Source organism: Sycon ciliatum, chromosome 10 (genome assembly GCF_964019385.1).
Source record: "Sycon ciliatum chromosome 10, ocSycCili1.1, whole genome shotgun sequence".
NCBI lineage: Eukaryota > Metazoa > Porifera > Calcarea > Leucosolenida > Sycettidae > Sycon > Sycon ciliatum.
The window spans coordinates 15,762,950-15,785,160 of NC_088652.1; positions in this window are offsets into that span (position 1 = coordinate 15,762,950).

Here is a 22,211-nt window from a genome sequence, read left to right on the forward strand (position 1 = left end):
CGCGAGCTTGGAGCAATTGAGCTGGAGCCATGTGAGAGCGATGCCGGGTACTATGTACCGCATCATGGTGTATTCCGCGAGCACGCTGCAACCACGAAGTTAAGAGTGGTGTTCAATGCCTCGGCGACGGCTCCAGATGGCAAGTCATTGAACGACATGGTTGACCTTGGACCGTCGCTATTGCCGAGTCTCGCAGGTATGTTATTAAGGTTCCGTGAATATAAGAGCGCGCTTCAAGCGGACATCCGCAAGGCTTTCTTCATGGTCGCGGTTAATCCCGAAGACCGTCCGTACCTGCGTTTCTTGTGGCCCGGTCGAAGCGACAGCGATGAATTGTTAACCTGGAGGCTAACGAAACTGCCATTTGGCGTAAATTGCTCGCCATACATGCTTACTGCGGTGATTCAGCATCACTTGAAGGAGTTACGGGCGTTGTCTGCACCGAAAGAGCGAGATCGTATTGATCTCTTGCTCACGAGTTTCTACGTTGACGATTTGGTCTCTAGTGTCTCAAATGCCTCGGAAGCCAAGGAGATGCAAGAGTTAAGCGTGCGTGTGCTTACAGATGCTGGCATGGAGTAACGCAAGTGGCGAGGCAACGAAATCCCGTGCGATCCAGAGGCCGGAGATAAAGTCCTCGGTCTGAAATGGAAAACCAGTGATGACTTGCTCAGCATAACAGCGCTAGGCGAGTCCGATAGGCCGTCTGCTTGGACCCGGCGATCCCTCCTCAAGTGTGTTGCGTCAGTGTTTGATCCGCTAGGTCTAGCAGCACCGGCAGTTGTGCCGGGAAAGATACTGCTACAGCAAGCCTGGAAAGTCGGAGGCGACTGGGATGATCAGTTGCCTGATGGCATCGCAGCCGCATGTGCGCATTGGTGGGGAGAGTTGGCCGAAGTGGTGAGCATTGACATACCACGTTGGATTTGCTGCAGTCTTGACACGCCGATTGCGCTTCATGCCTTCGCCGATGCCAGTGAGAAAGCGTTTGGATGTTGTTTGTATGCAGTCGTCAATGGACAGTCGCACTTGGTATTTGCCAAGGCCAAAGTGGCACCCGTGTCTCCGCCCACGTTAGCCCGCCTTGAGTTACAAGCAGTATGTCTAGCGGCTCTACGCTGAGTTTGTGGTGAAGGAGCTGCGTGTGACCGTCACTCAAGTCTATGGCTGGACTGACAGTCTCACTACCGTTCATTGGATCAGTAATCCATCGTATAAATTGAAAACATTTGTGGCTAACCGCGTCAGTCAAGTCCAAGAGATATCGAAGAAGGTGCATTGTGTGTAACCATAGCCCGGGCCTTCACAACCCAGCAGATTTACCGTCGCGTGGGAGTAGTGCACAGCAGATCCGTAGTCCGTTCTGGAGGGGCGGACCAACCTGGATCACGGAGCCCAATGACTGGCCCACCGCATCCTCAACCGCAGCTACAGATGAGTACAGTGTAGAAGTACGAGTGTCAGCCACCACCTGTAGTCGAGAATCTGATAAGGAATAGTGGCTCCGATTTAGTAAGTGGTCCAGGGGACAGGGCATGGTGACTCGGATGTTGCAGTGGAAGCACACTGAGCCTCGTGCTGAACTCTATTTTGCAGCAGACAACGTATTGTACCGCATCGTTCAAGCCGCATGTTTCACTGAGGATCTTGAGCTGATCAAGCAAGGTCAACCAGTGAAGCCTGGGTCGAAGGTGTATCAGCTTGCACCGTTTCTGGATGAGCATGCAGTGCTCAGAGCCGGGGGACGACTTCAGCACAGCGAGTTGGCGTATGGAGCCAAGCACCCCGTCCTGTTAGGCAAACATCATCTGACCGATTTGCTGTTGGAGAAAATGCATGTTGAAAGGATGCACCAAGGTGTAGAAGAAGGAGTCTTGTCGTTCATCCGCCAGAAATTCTGGATTATCGGTGGTCGACGAGCGCTACGCAACATTACTCAGCGATGTGTCACATGCCGCCGCTACAGATCTGAGGCTGCCTCAGAAGTCTGCCCGCCGCTGCCAGAAGACCGAGTTGTTCACGAGACGCCGTTCGCAACTACGGGCATGGACTATGCTGGTCCGTTGTACGTGCGCCGTGGTGAGTCATCTCCGAAGCTATGGATAGCATTGTTTGTGTGTGCCACCACCAGAGCAGTTCACTTGGAGGTGGTCGATAGTCTAAGTACTGAGTCATTCTTGATAGCATTTCGGAAGTTTGTCGCGAGACGTAGTTTGCCGTCTCGGATCAGGTCTGACAACGCTACAACGTTCAAGGCGGCATCTGGCAAACTGAGTGTGCCATGGATGTTCAATCCTCCAGCTGCACCATGGCATGGAGGCTTCTATGAGCGAATGGTTGGTACAGTGAAGAGTGCCTTGAAAAAGGTAATGGGACCAGCGTTTCTGAAGGTCCAGGAGCTTGAGACCCTCTTGTATGAGGTTGAAGCAGTGGTGAATAGTCGTCAGCTAACTTATGTGTCTGATAGCCTGGATGAGCCACCAGTAACCCCTGCAATGATGATGGGTAACATTTGGATGTCGTCAGCGAAGCCAGCAGGTACCCCGGACGCTACGCAGATGTCAGCGAGATTGCGTTACCTCAGTCAGACACTGAAGCATGTCAAGAATCGTTGGGAGGTGGAGTACCTAAGTCAGCTGAACCAGCACCAACAGACCATGTCGCGCCCTTTAGCTGTGGGTGATGTTGTCTTTGTTCTCGATGATACCAAGCGCAAGCAGTTCTGGCGTTTAGGACGGATCATCGAGTTATTCCCTGGTCGAGATGGTAAGCGTCGTGTTGCCAAGGTTAAGTTGAGTACCAGTACCCTGTTGAGGCCGATCCAGAGGTTAATGCCATTAAAAGTATCGTCACAGGACGTGGCTCCTGGGCTTGCTGATGCCGCTCCACCCGCTATCGTCCCTCAGCAGCCAGCGTATGAACCGTCAGCACCGTTACCACCACCACGGCAGTAGGAGATGACGCGTTCTGGGCGCGTAGTCAGAGCCCAGGATCGTTTTTGACTTGTGTGCATTGTTGTACGGCGGTGAGAAGCCCTTTGGTGGGGAGAATGTTGCAAACCACCAGTTCTCAAGTGGGAAAGGCCTTCGCGCTTATGGCATAGTATTCGTTGCAATGTTGTTTTTCGACTCCGGCGTACCGCTGATGTTGCTCCATGGCATACGCTATATGCGCTGTGTGCGTTTTGCTGTATACGCTGTTATTTCCCTTTTTAAATGCGTATGTTTTGCATGTACGCTGTTTTGCATGCTATAAATAGCTGGTGTTATTAGTGTTCACTGTTAATTATTCGATGAAGTGAAATATACTGTGGAAAAGAGTTGTCCTCGTGCCGTGTGGTCGTACGATCCTGACAATTTAGAGAATCTTAGAGGGTTCACAACAATAACCTACCGTGGGAGAAACGAACAGAGCATGCTCCTCACACATACTGTAATACACTGGTCACACTTATTGAAGAATGGCGATCAAACGAATTGCTTTGATTCTAACTGACACAAGTAACGCAGCAATCAGTAGAAGAGGTGTCATTCTCGCAGCTTTTCGTTTGAACTGGGTGATGAATCTACAGCTATGCACGTTTTTGATTATCCAAATGTACATCGCTTGTGAAAATCAGCTGCTGTTTACATGAGTAACGACCGTTTTCACCGTGCCTCGTACTATTACCGCGTGTGCAGTGGAGCGAGACACAGATCAGAGCGTCCATTACAGAGCGAGATATCTCGTCACTAGCAGTGAAAGGGTGAATATTTGGCCATATTTCTACACTGGAGAAGTGTTATCAGCGCAGAGAACACGCCCGCTCACGGCCAGCAGTGGCTAAGGCACAAAAACCCATAAAAGGCACTCTTAGAGTTTCCGTTCATCTTCTTGAATCGCTTCAGCAAGATTGTTAGTCGGGCGTTTTGGTTGTGTACTTCGTAGACATTTGGAAACGACCAGCCATAATGACGGGACATTTAAAATATTCAAAATATTATTTGCACCAGGTTATGCCAACCGCGGTTGGGTTATCCTCTTCCGCTGCTGCAAAGCTTGAAATACATCATAAGAAAATCCTTAAAATCCTCCACCGTCAACCCCGCATGCTCTCATCTTCCGCCCTTTATAAAATCGTTCATACAACCCCGTTATCACATGGACGCAGTGCACACCTGGCTTCTCTTGTCCATTCTATTAAGCTTGAGTTGTGCCCACCTCATCCCATGTGTTTTAATTGGTTCTCATCTCACTGGCCAATGTTACGAGAGTGGGTGATTGCCAACCGCGGCGATGAATAGAAATAAGGGGAGGGAAAAAGAAAGAGTAGCAAAACGAACAGCAGCAACCACTCCGTAAAGAAAGATAATGTCAAATAAAAACAGTGAAAAACACAGAGAAGCAAAGGACATGTGGATAATGAGCTATGTGTGTCGTAGTAAATAAGGGGCGGCACGGATCTTTAACAGGCGGAGTGAGGTCAGGTCCTTAACTTCTATGGGTAGAGTGAGCCAACCAGAATAAGCAATAAAGAGAGGGGAACGCAAAAGAGTGGATGAGTTACACTTAGGGAGTAAGAGCGAGTTTCTAGTTCTTAGAGAGGAGAACCAATTAAAACACATGAGATGAGGTGGGCACAACTCAAGCTTAATAGAATGGACAAGAGAAGCCAGGTGTGCACTGCGTCCATGTGATAACAGGGTTGTGTGAGCGATTTTATAAAGGAAGGATGATGAGAGCATGCGGGGTTGACGGAGGAGAATTTTAAAGATTTTCTTTTGATGTATTTCAAGCTTTGCAGCAGCGGAAGAGGATAACCAAACCCAATACGTATCTGCATATTCAAATATAGGGCGACGGTAGGCTAAATAAAAATGAAGCTTGCAAGAAAGTGGGAGGTAGCAGCAGTGGGGGGAGAGAATTCCTAAGGATTTACTTGATTTTTTTACAGATATATTCGATGTGAGGTAGGAAGACCTCATGTCATATACTAGTTTGACTTAGTTCACGCACATAATGATCAGGTGACTATAGAGCTCCTGATAAATAATCAGTGCTTTGCAGCATCTTATGCAGCACATTACTGAACCAACCCATGGTTCCAACACCCGGGAATAGTTGTGGGCGGATAATGCCGGCATTATATCGAGCATTATACACCACCCGGAGCATTACGAGCATTATAAAGCATTACGAGGCCAAAAATGGCATAATACGACGTTCTACATGACTGCATAGTAGAACTACACACATTGTCAATTCGTCATGTACAGATTCGTATCAGCTATAGCGTTGGTCCTTGATTTGCCACATTATTGTGTAATTAATACTATACGCGATGTATTACTACAAGATATAGACCATTTACACATCATGCATGGTACCAAACAGATCGTGGCACGCATAGCCAGGCTCAGAGTAGTGCTACCTAACTGTGGCCATGTACTACAATTGGTACATGACTAAATAAAAGCCGTCTAGCATTGTACAATAACCTTTTTTTTCGTTTTTCTTTTTTTTAATGGCTTTCTCCGCTTCCTCGAATGGTTTACAATCTGTATCTCAATTATTTGTGGGTTCAGCAATAAAGGATGTGACCTAGCTTTGGTCCAGCACAGTATGGAAACTCTCGCAGAAACTTCCGGTCCCGGAAGTCTATATTTGGCCACGACGGCCAGCAACTAACAACACTACTGTGTTACTTACTTTTGAAGATCAAGGTAACCATGGTAACAACGCCGAACCAACGAAACAAATGATTATGTGAGCCAGCATGGAACGGTGGAGGTGCGCAAACGCACACATTCCAGACCTTACCCGATTGCCGTCCACAATGTTACAAAAAAATTCTTCATCCAAGCAAGAGTCCATGTCTTTCTCGAAGAGTAACGCTGGACTTCCACGGGACATTAGCCATTGTGTAAGACCAGCTAACTAACAGCCAACGCTGATGGCTGACTCGCCGCGATGCCGTTTTTGGGATTGGGAGGAAGCTGGGCTTTCTCCAGATGAGCTTTTGGCGGAGTCCTCTGATGATAGTGACGTCGTCGAGTTGGAAACTGCACATCCTGCCGCGATAGCGAGGAAACGGTCTTTTCAGAAAACAGCTATTACAAAGTCTGAAAATGTTTCCAAAAGGACGCGAGTAGCTCATGGACTGCCTCGGAGCACTGAAGTGGCCGTCAGTACCAGAACACGAGTGCGGGAGTTCCCAGATGAGCCGCTCAAAAGCGACTGTGGAAAGTTAGTGTGCCTGGCATGCCATACAACATTGTCAGGGAAGAAGAGTATATTCATGTCCCATATTGCTACCGCGAGACATAAAAAAGGAAAGTCCCGTGTGGAGAGGGAAACTCAGAGGCAGAAGCTGGTCAAGGAGTCCTTCTTGGCGTATCCTCTTTGTTCCGCCTCAATATGACTTTGTGTTTATACCTAGCGTACATGTTTACCTGATATTGTATTATGTGTTTAACATAGCACGGGTGCAATATTATGGCGTTTTTCATAGCCCAATACCGCAAGGTTCAGGCGTTTATATTCCATCCGGCGGAGCAATGTTTTTTTTGTTTTTTTTTACATACATATTTTCCTTCTTTTACTTGTTATCGCGACTAAATCTGCCTCATAGTAGAAGAATAGGCAGAAAAGCCAGTGTATTCGGTGGAGTCATAAAGGGTCTAAATGTCCCCATAACCTACAGTGGGAGAAACGAACAGAGCATGCTCCTCACACATACTGTAATAAACTGGTCACACTTATGGAAGAATGGCGATCAAACATCTTACTTTGATTCTAACTGACACAAGTAACGCAGCAATCAGTAGAAGAGGTGTCATTCTCGCAGCTTTTCGTTTGAACTGGGTGATGAATCTACAGCCATGCACGTTTTTGATTATCCAAATGTACATCGCTTGTGAAAATCGGCTGCTGTTTACATGAGTAACGACCGTTTTTACCGTGCCTCGTACTATTGCCGCGTATGCAGTGGAGCGAGACCCAGATCAGAGCGTCCATTACAGAGCGAGATATCTCGTCACTAGCACTGAAAGGATGAATAATTGGCCATATTTCTACACTGGAGAAGTGTTCTCAGCGCAGAGAACACGCCCGCTCACGGCCAGCATTGGCTAAGGCACAAAAAGCCATAAAAAGGCATTCTTAGAGTTTCCTTTCATTTTCTTGATTCGCTTCAACAAGATTGTTAGTCGTGCCTTTTGGTTGCGTTCTTCGAAGACATTCGAAACGACGTGTCATAATGGCCGGCTATATATATATCATTCAAATAATTATTTGAACCAGGTGGAGCCAACCAAGGACCAAACAGGCATCTTTCTTCACGTACTCTTTGACGCGCTAAGGGCAGAATCGGTAGACATTCTGGAAGGCAATTCTACAATCCGTTCTATTGAGAGTCCGGTTGTCTGTTGGGGAGTTCCTCGATTTTCTCCTGATGCCGAAGTGTGGAAGTTCGTAAACGGCCAGCCTTATGCTATGTACGCTTCACTCGCAAGCGTAATGCAGGCATTCCGAGACGAATTTGCAGGATACAGTCTTTTTCACTCCACCCCCGAGATCGAGAAAAAACTCAACCAACATCCTGTACCCAGTTATAACCAAGTGATGACTGAAGTGAAATTTATCACGCCTACGGACGGAATTATTGCGAAAACGGCATCTATAATGTTTCGACTTCAGGCGGGTATAGTCAATGATACTGAAATACATATGACGGTAGGTAGATTTGTTTTCGATATGCTTTCATGAACGTACTACGTATTGCAGGAGGAGACATTTTTCGTCAAACAGATTACCCATGTATGTTTTAACCTGCAATGTCAAGCGCGGGGCCAGTCATTACTTTCCAATTCACCTGTCCGACCAAAAAAACATCTGTGGCAAGCACAAGCCCGAAGAAACAGACACATACACACGCGCACATATACCCACACACACACTTTTGTTTTTGTTGGTTCTGATCAAATTCCTAACTCTACAACAACATTTCTGTGCTGGCTTCAAATTGGGTTTGTTTTGTTCTGACCCATGGCTTGCGTTGCCATGTGTAACATAGTTTTCTTTTGCTCTGTCTTTCTCACAATACTAATTTGTATATATTTATATATGGCTGGTAGTCTATGTTGCTAAGTGTTTCCCTCACAATGGTTTGCGCTCTATCTATAGTATCATAGTGGCGCCCATGCACCCTATCAAAAGAGTATGATAGTTTCTCCCAAACACTCAGTGTTAAATCTTTTTTCTTTTTATATTGATGACGCGTAGAGTTGTATTTATTTTATTTTATGGTGCGTGGTTTTGGCCGTGGTGCCGAGACTTCTGGTCGGCAGAACCATGAATACGTCTACTCTACTGCGGCGTCTAGGTGTGGCCCCTGTTGGATTGCTGTAATGTTTGTGCTAGTCCCTGTACCATTGTCAGTACGTGAATACAATAATAAAAAAACTACTTAAAGCAATTCTTTAGTGTCCTTCTTCTCTTATACCTATCGTCCGATTGTTGATTTCAATAAAGTACCTTGTCACGTGATATTGGTAATGGGTGATACTTGCATTGCACAAGGCCTGTGGTAGCTTGGAGGTCACACTTATTAAAACACTATACGTCCAATTAAGGCACGCGTAAATGTGTGGTGGTGCGGGTGTACGTGCTTGAGTTTGTTGTTTGTATGCGCAATTAGCCCCAACCCTCACAAACAAATCATAAAATTGGCATCTTTGGATTGAGGAGTGCTGGTTTCGAAACAACGGGTTTCAAACTGAAAGTCGAGCTGCTGTTAGCTCAGAGTAAAGCTGCTGTAAGATCAGAGTAGAGCTGCTGTTAGCTCAAAGTAGTGCTGCCGTTAGCTCAAAGTAGAGCTGCTGTCAGGTCAAAGCAGAACTGCTGTTTGCTCAAAGTAGAGCTGCTGTTAGTTGAAAATAGAGCTGATGTTAGCTCAGCGTATAGTTGCAATGCTAATTGTATGTAATAATTATAGTTCACGGAAGAGCCGCAGCTAAAAGCTAGATATCACCAGTTGCGAGAGTGGACCCGATCAGTTGGTACGATAATTACAATGATGGGGTGAAAAAGTTGGATAAGAAGGGATGGTGAGAAAAGAAACACTGCTAAAGCGCGATTCGTTATCTTGAAGAACACAACAGGGCAAGCAACATTTTTTTACTTTTCAAAAAAACTGGTTGGGTCACCTGGGTGCCGTTTGTGATTACCAGTACCGGGTCTCAGAAGAACAAAGCGCATGACGTCAGCCTTGAATTCAGTACAAAGCAATGCAGTGCAGTGTGTGATATAGATCAGATTTTTGCTAACCAGTGCTAGCACAGCTAGTACCACAGGACATTGATGATCTTCAATATAATTCCACAATCTGTTATTGGTACAACTCGTCCTCGCTTCAACACCACCCGTTCTTTCTCAGAAAAGACTGAACGTGGTTTGCAGCTTACCACACACATACTATAGCATGCCTCTCAAGCATAACAACATTATGCAATGGCTCTGACCAACACACATCACAGAGCCGTCAGAAAGGAGTTGTGAAATTTTCACAACCTTCAAGCAGAACAGGGTTTATTATGACACCACAGATTGGTACCAGTTCTATACAGGACCGTGATCAGCTAACCCGAATCAAAATTTTCTTTTTGAACAATTGTTCGATTGTACTTGAATGTCATGGAAACAAGGTTTGATGCTGATTGGAATAGGGTAAGTGACTTTTAAATATGGCTCGGGAGGACACACATCCTAGATGAAATTACGTCCACAATACGTAAAAATACACTTGATGGGGTAATTGACACTCTATGATCCTTTATTTGCGTGTTCATGTCCAGATCGACGAGGAATTGATTTCTGGATAAGGTAGGAGGACCTCATGTCTTGTACGAGTTTGACTTCTTTCACGCACATTATAATCAGGCGACTTTAGAGCTCCTGAAAAATAATCAGTGTTTTGCAGCATCTAATCCAGCACATTACTGAACAAACGCGTGGTTCCAACACCAGGGAACTTCTATCGTCAGACTCGCCTGGCGATGTTGATACATATTTTCCTTCTCTTACTTGTCATCGCGATCAAACCTGCTTCATCGTGGAAAACCAGGCAGAAAAGCCAGTGTATTCGGGGAAGTCATAAAGGGTCTAAATGTCACCATAACCTACCGTGGGAGAAACGAACAGAGCATGCTCCTCACACATACTGTAATACACTGGTCACACTTATGGAAGAATGGCTATCCAACATCTTACTTTGATTCTAACTGCCACAAGTAACGCAGCAATCAGTAGAAGAGGTGTCATTCTCACACCTTCTCGTTTGAACTGGGTGATGATTCTACAGCCATGCACGTTTTTGAGTATCCAAATGTACATCGCTTGTGAAAATCAGCTGCTGTTTACATGAGTAATGACCGTTTTTACCGTGCCTCGTACTATTGCCACGTGTGCAGTGGAGCGAGACACAGATCAGAGCGTCCAATACAGAGCGAGATATCTCGTCACTAGTACTGAAAGGATGAATAATTGGCCATATTTCTGCACTGGAGAAGTGTTCTCAGCGCAGAGAACATGCCCGCTCACGGCCAGCATTGCCTAAAGCACAAAAAGTCATAAAAAGGCATTCTTAGAGTTTCCTTTCATTTTCTTGAATCCCTTCAACAAGATTGTTAGTCGTGCCTTTTGGTTGCGTTCTTCGTAGACATTCGAAACGACGAGCCGTAATGGCGGGATATTTATATCATTCAAATAATTATTTGAACCAGGTTGAGCCAACCAAGGACCAAGCAGGCATCTTTCTTCGCCTACTCTTTGACGCGCTAACGACAGAATCGGTAAAAATTCTGGAAGGCAATTCTGCAATCCGTTCTATTGAGAGTCCGGTTTTCTTGTGGGGAGTTCCTCGATTTTCTCCTGATGCCGAAGCGTGGAAGTACGTAAACGGCCAGCCGTATACTATGTACGCTTCACTCGCAAGCGTGAAGCAGGCATTCCGAGAGGAATTTGCAGGATACATTCTTTCTCACTCCTCCCCCGAGATCGAGACAACACTCAATCAACACCCGACACCCAGTTATCACCAAGTGATGACTGAAGTGAAGTTTTTTCGGCCTACAGACGGACATGTGAAAACGGCATCTGTGGTGTTTCGACTTCAGGCGCGTATAGTCAATGATACTGAAACATATATGACGGTAGGTAGATTTGTTTTCGATATGCCTTCATGAACGTACTACGTATTGCAGGAGGAGACATTTTCCGTCAAACCGATTACCCATATATGTTTAACCTGCATTGTCAAGCGCCGGGCGAGTCATTACTTTCCAATTCACCTGTCCGACCAAAAGGATATCTGTTGCAAACACAAGCCCGAACAAACAGACACATACACACGCGCACATACACCCACACACACACTGTTGTTTTTGTTTGTTCTGATAAAATTCCTAACTCTACAACAACATTTCTGTGCTGGCTTCAAATCGGGTTTGTTTTGTTAGTTCTGACCTATGGCTTGCGTTGCCATGTGCAGCATAGTTTTCTTTTGCTCTGTTCTTTTCACAATACTAATTTGTATTTATCTATCTGCCTGCCACTCTATGTTGCTACGCGTTTATCTCACAATGGTTTGCGCTCTATCTATAGTATCAGAGTGGCGCCCGTGCACCCATTCAAAAGAGTATGAACGTTTCTCCCAGACACTCAGTGTTAAATCTTTTTTCTTTTTATATGGATGACGCGTAGAGTTATATATATATTTTTTTTTTGGTGCGTGGTTTTGGCCGTGGTGCCGAGACTTCTGGGCGGCAGAGCCATGAATACCTCACCTCCAGTGCTGCGTCTCGGTGTGGCCCCTGTTGGATTGCTGTAATGTTTGTGCTAGTCCCTGTACCATTGTCAGTACGTGAATACAATAATAAAAACTACTTGAAGCAATTCTTTATTGTCCTTCCTCTCTTATACCTATCGTCCAATTGTTGATTTCAATAAAGTACCTTGTCACGTGATATTGGTAATTGGTAATACTTGTATTGCACCAGTCCTGTGGTAGCTTGGGGTTCACACTAATTCAAACACTATACGTCCAATTAAGGCACGCGTAAATGTGTGGTGGTGCGAGTGTACGTGCTTGCGTTTGTTGTTTGTATGCGCAATTAGTCCCGTTCCTCACACAAACAGATCATGAAATTGGCATCTTTGGATGGAGGAGTGCTGGTTTCGAAACAACTGTTATCAAACTGAAAGTCGAGCTGCTGTTAGCTCAGAGTAGAACTGCTATAAGATCAGAGAGAGCTGCCGTTAGCTCAAAGTAGAGCTGCCGTTAGCTCAAAGTAGAGCTGCCGTTAGCTCAAAGTAGAGCTGCCGTTAGCTCAAAGTAGAGCTGCTGTTAGCTCAAAGTAGTGCTGCTGTTAGTTGAAAATACAGCTGATGTTAGCTCAACGTATAGTTGCAATGCTAATTGTATGTAATAATTATAGTTCAAGGAAGAGCGGCAGCCAATAGCTAGATATCACCAGTTGTGAGAGTGGACCCGATCAGTTGGTACGATAATTACAATGATGGGGTGAAAAAGTTGGATAAGGAGGGATGGTGAGAAAAGAAACACTGCTGAAGCGCAATCCGTTATCTTGAAAAACACCACAGGGCAAGCCACATTTTTTTACTTTTCAGAAAAACTGGTTGGGTCACCTGGGTGGCATTTGTGATTACTAGTACCGGGTCTCAGAAGAACAAAGCGCATGACGTCAGTCTTGAATGCAGTACAAAGCAATGCAGTGCAGTGTGTGATCTAGATCGGATTTTTGCTAACCAGTGCTAGCACAGCTAGTACCCTAGGACATTGATGATTTTCAATCTAAATCCACCATCTGTTATTGGAACAACTCGTCCTCGCTTCAACACCACCTGTTATGTATTAGAAAAGACTGAACGTGGTTCGCAGCTTACCACACACATGCTATAGCATGCCTCTCAAGCATAACAGTATTATGTAATGGCTCTGACCAACACACATCGCAGACCCGTCAGAAAGTAGTTGTGAAATTTTCACAACCTTCAAGCAGAACAGGGTTTGTTATGACACCACAGATTGGTACCAGTTCAATACAGGACCGTGATCAGCTAACCCGAATCAAATTCTCAAGTTTTCTTTATGAACAATTGTTCGATTGTACTAGAATATCATGGAAACAAAGTTTGATGCTGATTGGAATAGGGTAAGTGACTTTTATATATGGATCGGAAGGACACACATCCTAGATGAAATTACGTCCACAATATGCAAAAATGGACTTGATGGGATGATTGACACTCTGTGCCTCTTTATTTGCGTGTCCATGTCCAGATCGACGAGGGATTGATTTCTGGATAAGGTTTTAGAGCGCCGAAAAATAGTCAGTGCTTTGCAGCATATAATCCTGCACATTACTGATCCAACGCGTAGTTCCAACACCCGGGAACTTCTATCGTCAGACTCGCCTGGCGATGTTGATACATATTTTCCTTCTTTTTCTTGTCATCGCGATTAAATCTGCCTCATAGTAAAAGACCAGGCAGAAAAACCAGCGTATTTGGTGAAGTCATAAAGGGACTAAATGTCACCATAACTGTTGCAAACCACCAGTTCTCAAGTGGGAAAGGGCTTCGCGCTTATGGCATTGTATTCGTTGCAATGTTGTTTTTCGACTCCGCCGTACCGCTGATGTTGCTGCATGGCATACCCTATATATGCGCTGTGTGCGTTTGCTGTTAACGCTGTTATTTCCCGTTTTATATGCGTATGTTCTGCATGTACGCTGTTTTGCATGCTATAAATAGCTGGTGTTATTAGTGTCCACTGTTAAGTATTCGATGAAGTGAAATATACTGTGTAAAGGAAAAGAGTTGTCCTCGGGCCGTGTGGTCGTACGATCCTGACAATTTAGAGAATCTTAGAGGGTTCACAACATTTGGCGACCACGCCAGGATAGGAGCGAGCATGGCAGAGCAACTACACAATTTGGAAGCCAGCTTTATCACCAACGGAGTTCGGTTAGGATTAGATGGCGAGTTGTTGATGGAACATGTGGAGCAGAGGCTCCAACAGTACGAGGAGCGTGAGGAGCGCAGTGCCAGACGGCGAGAGGAGGCGCTCCGCACCGAGTTTGACAAAACACTAAAGGAGATTAACGAGCGCATCGCCAATGCGTATGAGGGTGATGGTAAAGCCGCGATGGGAGGTACAGAGGAAGCTCCCAGTAACAGCGGCGGGCGTCAACCGTTGATGAAAATCCCCTCATATGATGGAACGCAGCCACTGGAGAGTTATCTTGACCTGTTCGAGGACATCTGTTCCAAAAACTAGTTCGAAGAAAGCGAATGGCTGCTGCGACTGCGCATCGTGCTAACGGGTAGCAAAGCGGAGAGGATATGTATTGAATGCAATAATTACGAGGAAGCAAAGCTAGAGTTGCTTGCCTCGCTCGGAAAGACTCCGGATAAAGCGTGGAAGACATTCCTGACAGGCCAGCAGCGGTCAGATGAGTCGTTTCACCAATACGTGAAATATCAACGCGGTACTGCACAGCAAGAAGGAAGTTAATGGTGAGATGGTGTGGAACACAGAGATAGGTAGTGTATTATCTGGTCCAGCGTCTGCACCAAGTCGAAACAGTCAGCCGGTGACCGTGTCATGTGTCACAGCCCACATTGACAAACTATGGCAGTTGGATGAACCTCCAGAACAACATCAGCACCTGCCATCTTTCCCGCTATGTCGCCAGGGCAGCGGGTACCAAGTGGGTCTCTTGTGGCGAAATGAGCGTCGCCCAACGGATAACTATGCTCAAGCTAGAGTCATCGCAACGCGGCTTCTTGAAAAGCTGAAGAGGAATGGGAAGCGTGCGCTCTATGATGATGTGCTGATCAGGGAGTACCGCGAGCTTGGAGCAATTGAGCTGGAGCCATGTGAGAGCGATGCCGGGTACTATGTACCGCATCATGGTGTATTCCGCGAGCACGCTGCAACCACGAAGTTAAGAGTGGTGTTCAATGCCTCGGCGACGGCTCCAGATGGCAAGTCATTGAACGACATGGTTGACCCTGGACCGTCGCTATTGCCGAGTATCGCAGGTATGGTATTAAGGTTCCGTGAATATAAGAGCGCGCTTCAAGCGGACATCCGCAAGGCTTTCTTCATGGTCGCGGTTAATCCCGAAGACCGTCCGTACCTGCGTTTCTTGTGGCCCGGTTGAAGCGACAGCGATGAATTGTTAACCTGGAGGCTAACGAAACTGCCATTTGGCGTAAATTGCTCGCCATACATGCTTACTGCGGTGATTCAGCATCACTTGAAGGAGTAACGGGCGTTGTCTGCACCGAAAGAGTGAGATCGTATTGATCTCTTGCTCACGAGTTTCTACGTTGACGATTTGGTCTCTAGTGTCTCAAATGCCTCGGAAGCCAAGGAGATGCAAGAGTTCAGCGTGCGTGTGCTTACAGATGCTGGCATGGAGTAACGCAAGTGGCGAGGCAACGAAATCCCGTGCGATCCAGAGGCCGGAGATAAAGTCCTCGGTCTGAAATGGAAAACGAGTGATGACTTGCTCAGCATAGCAGCGCTAGGAGAGTCCGATAGGCCGTCTGCTTGGACCCGGCGATCCTTCCTCAAGTGTGTTGCGTCAGTGTTTGATCCGCTAGGTCTAGCAGCACCGGCAGTTGTGCCGGGAAAGATACTGCTACAGCAAGCCTGGAAAGTCGGAGGCGACTGGGATGATCAGTTGCCTGATGGCATCGCAGCCGCATGTGCGCATTGGTGGGGAGAGTTGGCCGAAGTGGTGAGCATTGACATACCACGTTGGATTTGCTGCAATCTTGACACGCCGATTGCGCTTCATGCCTTCGCCGATGCCAGTGAGAAAGCGTTTGGATGTTGTTTGTATGCAGTCGTCAATGGACAGTCGCACTTGGTATTTGCCAAGGCTAAAGTGGCACCCGTGTCTCCGCCCACGTTAGCCCGCCTCGAGTTACAAGCAGTATGTCTAGCGGCTCTACGCTGAGTTTGTGGTGAAGGAGCTGCGTGTGACCGTCACGCAAGTCTATGGCTGGACTGACAGTCTCACTACCGTTCATTGGATCAGTAATCCATCGTATAAATGGAAAACATTTGTGGCTAACCGCGTCAGTCAAGTCCAAGAGATATCGAAGAAGGTCGGCATTGTGTGGAACCATTGCCCGGGCCTTCACAACCCAGCAGATTTACCGTCGCGTGGAAGTAGTGCACAGCAGATCCGTAGTCCGTTCTGGAGGGGCGGACCAACCTGATCACCCAGCCCAATGACTGGCCCACCGCATCCTCAACCGCAGCTACAGATGAGTCCAGTGTAGAAGTACGAGTGCCAGCCACCACCTTTAGTCGAGAATCTGATAAGGAATAGTGGCTCCGATTTAGTAAGTGGTCCAGGGCACAGGGCATGGTGACTCGGATGTTGCAGTGGTAGCACACTGAGCCTCGTGCTGAACTCTATTTTGCAGCAGACAACGTATTGTACCGCATCGTTCAAGCCGCATGTTTCACTGAGGATCTTGAGCTGATCAAGCAAGGTCAACCAGTGAAGCCTGGGTCGAAGGTGTATCAGTTTGCACCGTTTCTGGATGAGCATGCAGTGCTCAGAGCCGGGGGACGACTTCAGCACAGCGAGTTTGCGTGTGGAGCCAAGCACCCCGTCCTGTTAGGAAAACATCATCTGACCGATTTGCTGTTGGAGAAAATGCATGTTGAAAGGATGCACCAAGGTGTAGAAGAAGGAGTCTTGTCGTTCATCCGTCAGAAATTCTGGATTATCGGTGGTCGACGAGTGCTACACAACATTGCTCAGCGATGTGTTACATGCCGCCGCTACAGGGCTGAGGCTGCCTCAGAAGTCTGCCCGCCGCTGCCAGAAGACCGAGTTGTTCACGAGAGGCCGTTCGCAACTACCGGCATCGACTATCCTGGTCCGTTGTACGTGCGCCGTGGTGAGTCATCTCCGAAGGTATGGATAGCATTGTTTGTGTGTGCCACCACCAGAGCAGTTCACTTGGAGGTGGTCGATAGGCTAAGTACTGAGTCATTCTTGATAGCATTTCGGAAGTTTGTCGCGAGACGTAGTTTGCCGTCTCGGATCAGGTCTGACAACGCTACAACGTTCAAGGCGGCATCTGACAAACTGAGTGTGCCATGGATGTTCAATCCTCCAGCTGCACCATGGCATGGAGGCTTCTATGAGCGAATGGTTGGTACAGTGAAGAGTGCCTTGAAAAAGGTAATGGGACCAGCGTTGCTGAAGGTCCAGGAGCTTGAGACCCTCTTGTATGAGGTTGAAGCAGTGGTGAATAGTCGTCAGCTAACTTATGTGTCTGATAGCCTGGATGAGCCACCAGTAACCCCTGCAATGATGATGGGTAACATTTGGATGTCGTCAGCGAAGCCAGCAGGTACCCCGGCAGATGTCAGCGAGATTGCGTTACCTCAGTCAGACACTGAAGCATGTCAAGAATCGTTGGGAGGTGGAGTACCTAAGTCAGCTGAACAAGCACCAACAGACCATGTCGCGCCCTTTAGCTGTGGGTGATGTTGTCTTTGTTCTCGATGATACCAAGCGCAAGCAGTTCTGGCGTTTGGGACGGATCATCGAGTTATTCCCTGGTCGAGATGGTAAGCGTCGTGTTGCCAAGGTTAAGTTGAGTACCAGTACCCTGTTGAGGCCGATCCAGAGGTTAGTGCCATTAGAAGTATCGTCACATGACGTGGCTCCTGGGCTTGCTGATGCCGCTCCACTCGCTATCGTCCCTCAGCAGCCAGCGTATGAACCGTCCGCACCGTTACCACCACCACGGCAGTAGGAGATGACGCGTTCTAGGCGCGTAGTCAGAGCCCCGGATCGTTTTTGACTTGTTTGCATTGTTGTACGGCGGTGAGAAGCCCTTTGGTGGGGAGAATGTTGCAAACGACCAGTTCTCAAGTGGGAAAGGGCTTCGCGCTTATGGCATTGTATTCGTTGCAATGTTGTTTTTCGACTCCGCCGTACCGCTGATGTTGCTGCATCGCATACGCTATATGCGCTGTGTGCGTTTTGCTGTATACGCTGTTATTTCCCGTTTTATATGCGTATGTTTTGCATGTACGCTGTTTTGCATGCAATAAATAGCTGGTGTTATTAGTGTTCACTGTTAATTATTCGATGAAGTGAAATATACTGTGTAAAGGAAAAGAATTGTCCACGTGCCGTGTGGTCGTACGATCCTGACAATTTAGAGAATCTTAGAGGGTTCACAACAATAACCTACCGTGGGAGAAACGAACAGAGCATGCTCCCCACACAAACTGTAATACACTGGTCACACTTTTGGAAGAATGGCGATCAAACGTCTTACTTTGATTCTAACTGACACAAGTAACGCAGCAATCAGTAGAAGAGGTGTCATTCTCGCAGCTTTTCGTTTGAACTGGGTGATAAATCTACAGCCATGCACGTTTTTGATTATCCAAATGTACATTGCTTGTGAAAATCAGCCGCTGTTTACATGAGTAACGACCGTTTTCACCGTGCCTCGTACTATTACCGCGTGTGCAGTGGAGCGAGACACAGATCAGAGCGTCCATTACAGAGCGAGATATCTCGTCACTAGCACTAAAAGGGTGAATATTTGGCCATATTTCTACACTGGAGAAGTGTTATATGCGCAGAGAACACGCCCGCTCACGGCCAGCAGTGGCTAAGGCACAAAAACCCATAAAAAGGCACTCTTAGAGTTTCCGTTCATCTTCTTGAATCGCTTCAGCAAGATTGTTAGTCGTGCGTTTTGGTTGTGTACTTCGTAGACTTTTGGAAACGACCAGCCATAATGACGGGACATTTAAAATATTCAAAATATTATTTGCAACAGGTTATGCCAACCGCGGTTGGGTTATCCTCTTCCGCTGCTGCAAAGCTTTAAATACATCATAAGAAAATCCTTAAAATCCTCCTCCGTCAACCCCGCACGCTCTCATCTTCCGCCCGTTATAAAATCGTTCATACAACCCCGTTATCACATGGACGCAGTGCACACCTGGCTTCTCTTTTCCATTCTATTAATCTTGAGTTGTGCCCACCTTATCTGATGTGTTTTAATTGGTTCTCATCTTACCGGCCAATGTTACGAGAGTGGGTGATATCCAACCGCGGGGATGAATAGAAATAAGGGGAGGGAAAAAGAAAGAGTAGCAAAACGAACAGCAGCAACAACTCCGTAAAGAAAGATAATGTCAAATAAAAACAGTGAAAAACACAGAGAAGCAAAGGACATGTGGATAATGAGCTATGTGTGTCGTAGTAAATAAGGGGCGGCACGGATCTTTAACAGGCGGAGTGAGGTCAGGTCCTTAACTTCTATGGGTAGAGTGAGCCAAACAGAATAAGCAATAAAGAGAGGGGAACGCAAAAGAGTGGATGAGTTACACTTAGGGAGTAAGAGCGAGTTTCTAGTTCTTAGAGAGGAGAACCAATTAAAACACATGAGATGAGGTGGGCACAACTCAAGCTTAATAGAATGGACAAGAGAAGCCAGGTGTGCACTGCGACCATGTGATAACGTGGTTGTGTGAGCGATTTTATAAAGGAAGGATAATGAGAGCAAGCGGGGTTGACGGAGGAGAATTTTAAGAGAGCATGTCTGAGAATACCAAAGTATGTGTGCAAGTGGATCTCTCCGATTTCGCTCAAAATTTGAAGGTAGGTTCCCTTTGGGGTGTGGATCGATCGTGCAAAGCCCTTGAAAAAGTTTCTGAACGGAACCTTGAAATTTGGATACCCCTCAGAAATGGCCGAAATATCACATTATTTATGGGTCTAGAAACGAGTCACGCCACAGCGTATACGAACAAGCTATGAACAAAACTCCATCAAGCCAACATTGCCACACCTTAGAAGAGTTCTTGGAGCGTTACCGCTTAGCCACGCCAGAATCCCAGAAGACGAGGTCCATCACCCCCTGACGCCACAAATGATCGTCTTGAAAATAGCCAATTTACAAGCGCTGGAAAAACAGCCAGCTACGTCCTCAATTGGCCAGAACTATACACCGGCAGATAGTAGAACACCTCTTCTAGCGCTGAGGACATGTCCCCCATCTTCCTTTTAGGGTTTTCTTGAAATAAACTTTTTTGAATTTTTCCACTCGACCATGCTGAAATACGGCCAAAGTCATACCTGCGCAGGAAAGCTCGCCCCTCCGCGACGTCTCCTCAGCAATTTCTACTCCAACACTACTCCCAAGGCCGCAGAACAAAGTGTATTGTTGGCTCTGACAAGGAAAAGCAGCGGTGATCACTTGTCACTCCAAACGACAAGCTTCTCCTTGCGCCACCAATAATTTTTTGTGCGACTGTTGATGCAAAAGTGACTGAAAGCATGAGCGCAATTCAAAGAATTTCACTACAAGAAGCACGGTGAAATCACGTGCCTTGTGACGCAAGAATTCCAAGTCCCGTGGATCATGTCTCACGAGATTTCAGAGTCACCTTCGTCATGTGCGCTTGTTACTCGCCTTGAACGCCCGTTGGTCTGGAAGTGATCACACTTGTGTTGTTACCAGTGGTTACTGCGCTCAAGAACACGATGACCGTGTTGTAGGCCTACGAATCGGGACTTTCCCTGACCATGTAAGTCGAAGACCAGTGAAATGATGATGAAATCATATTCTTTATGACGTAAGAAATCTCTCATGCAGTTCACGCGACAAGTTCGTGCAGCCAGTGCTGCTCGCGTGCCAGTCAACACAAAGCGACCGAGCTTGCAGCTTTTGTCGAGCATCGACATGAAAACAAGGGACTTTTACCGTTGGACTATGTTCGGATTTCAGGAGGTAAGTGTGAAAGATGAATAACTCTCCATGCTGTACGTGGGGCATATTTCAACGGCTTGCTGCCATTGCAACACTCCTAGGACAGTTTGTGAGGGTTCTCAGTAGATCAAGCAGGAAATACAGTTCATCTTACCTCGCGGCCATCATGGTCTGTTCCGAGTAGCGTTCCAGTCACGTTCGCGATCGATGGCCGCGTGTCGTGATATGGAAGCGTCATCCTACGTCACAGAGCACGCGATCTCATCGTGCATCTTGCAATAAAATGCAAAAACTGCGCTCAGGCCTTGGCTTCAGTCACTTTTGCATCAACGGTCGCACAAAAAATTATCGGTGGCGCAAGGAGAAGCTTGTCGTTTGGAGTGACAAGTGATCACCGCTGCTTTTCCTTGTCAGAGCCAACAATACACTTTGTTCTGCGGCCTTGGGAGTAGTGTTGGAGTAGAAATTGCTGAGGAGACGTCGCGGAGGGGCGAGCTTTCCTGCGCAGGTATGACTTTGGCCGTATTTCAGCATGGTCGAGTGGAAAAATTCAAAAAAGTTTATTTCAAGAAAACCCCAAAAGGAAGATGGGGGACATGTCCTCAGCGCTAGAAGAGGTGTTCTACTATCTGCCGGTGTATAGTTCTGGCCAATTGAGGACGTAGCTGGCTGTTTTGCCAGCGCTTGTAAATTGGCTATTTTCAAGACGATCATTTGTGGCGTCAGGGGGTGATGGACCTCGTCTTCTGGGATCCTGGCGTGGCTAAGCGGTACCGCTCCAGGAACTCTTCTAAGGTGAGGCAATGTTGGCTTGATGGAGTTTTGTTCATAGCTTGTTCGTATACGCTGTGGCGTGACTCGTTTCTAGACCCATAAATAATGTGATATTTCGGCCATTTCTGAGGGGTATCCAAATTTCAAGGTTCCCTTCAGAAACTTTTTCAAGGGCTTTGCACGATCGATCCACACCCCAAAGGGAACATACCTGCAAATTTTGAGCGAAATCGGAGAGATCCACCTGCACACATACTTTGGTATTCTCAGACATGCTCTCTTAAAGATTTTCTTGTGATGTATTTCAAGCTTTGCAGCAGCGGAAGAGGATAACCAAACCCTATACGTATCTGCATACTCAAATATAGGGCGAAGGTAGGCTAAATAAAAATGAAGCTTGCAAGAAAGTGGGAGGTAGCAGCAGTGGGGGGAGAGAATTCCTAAGGATTTACTTGATTTTTTACAGATATCTTCGATGTGAGGTAGGAAGACCTCATGTCATATACTAGTTTGACTTAGTTCACGCACATTATGATCAGGTGACTGTAGAGCTCCTGATAAATAATCAGTGCTTTGCAGGATCTTATCCAGCACATTAC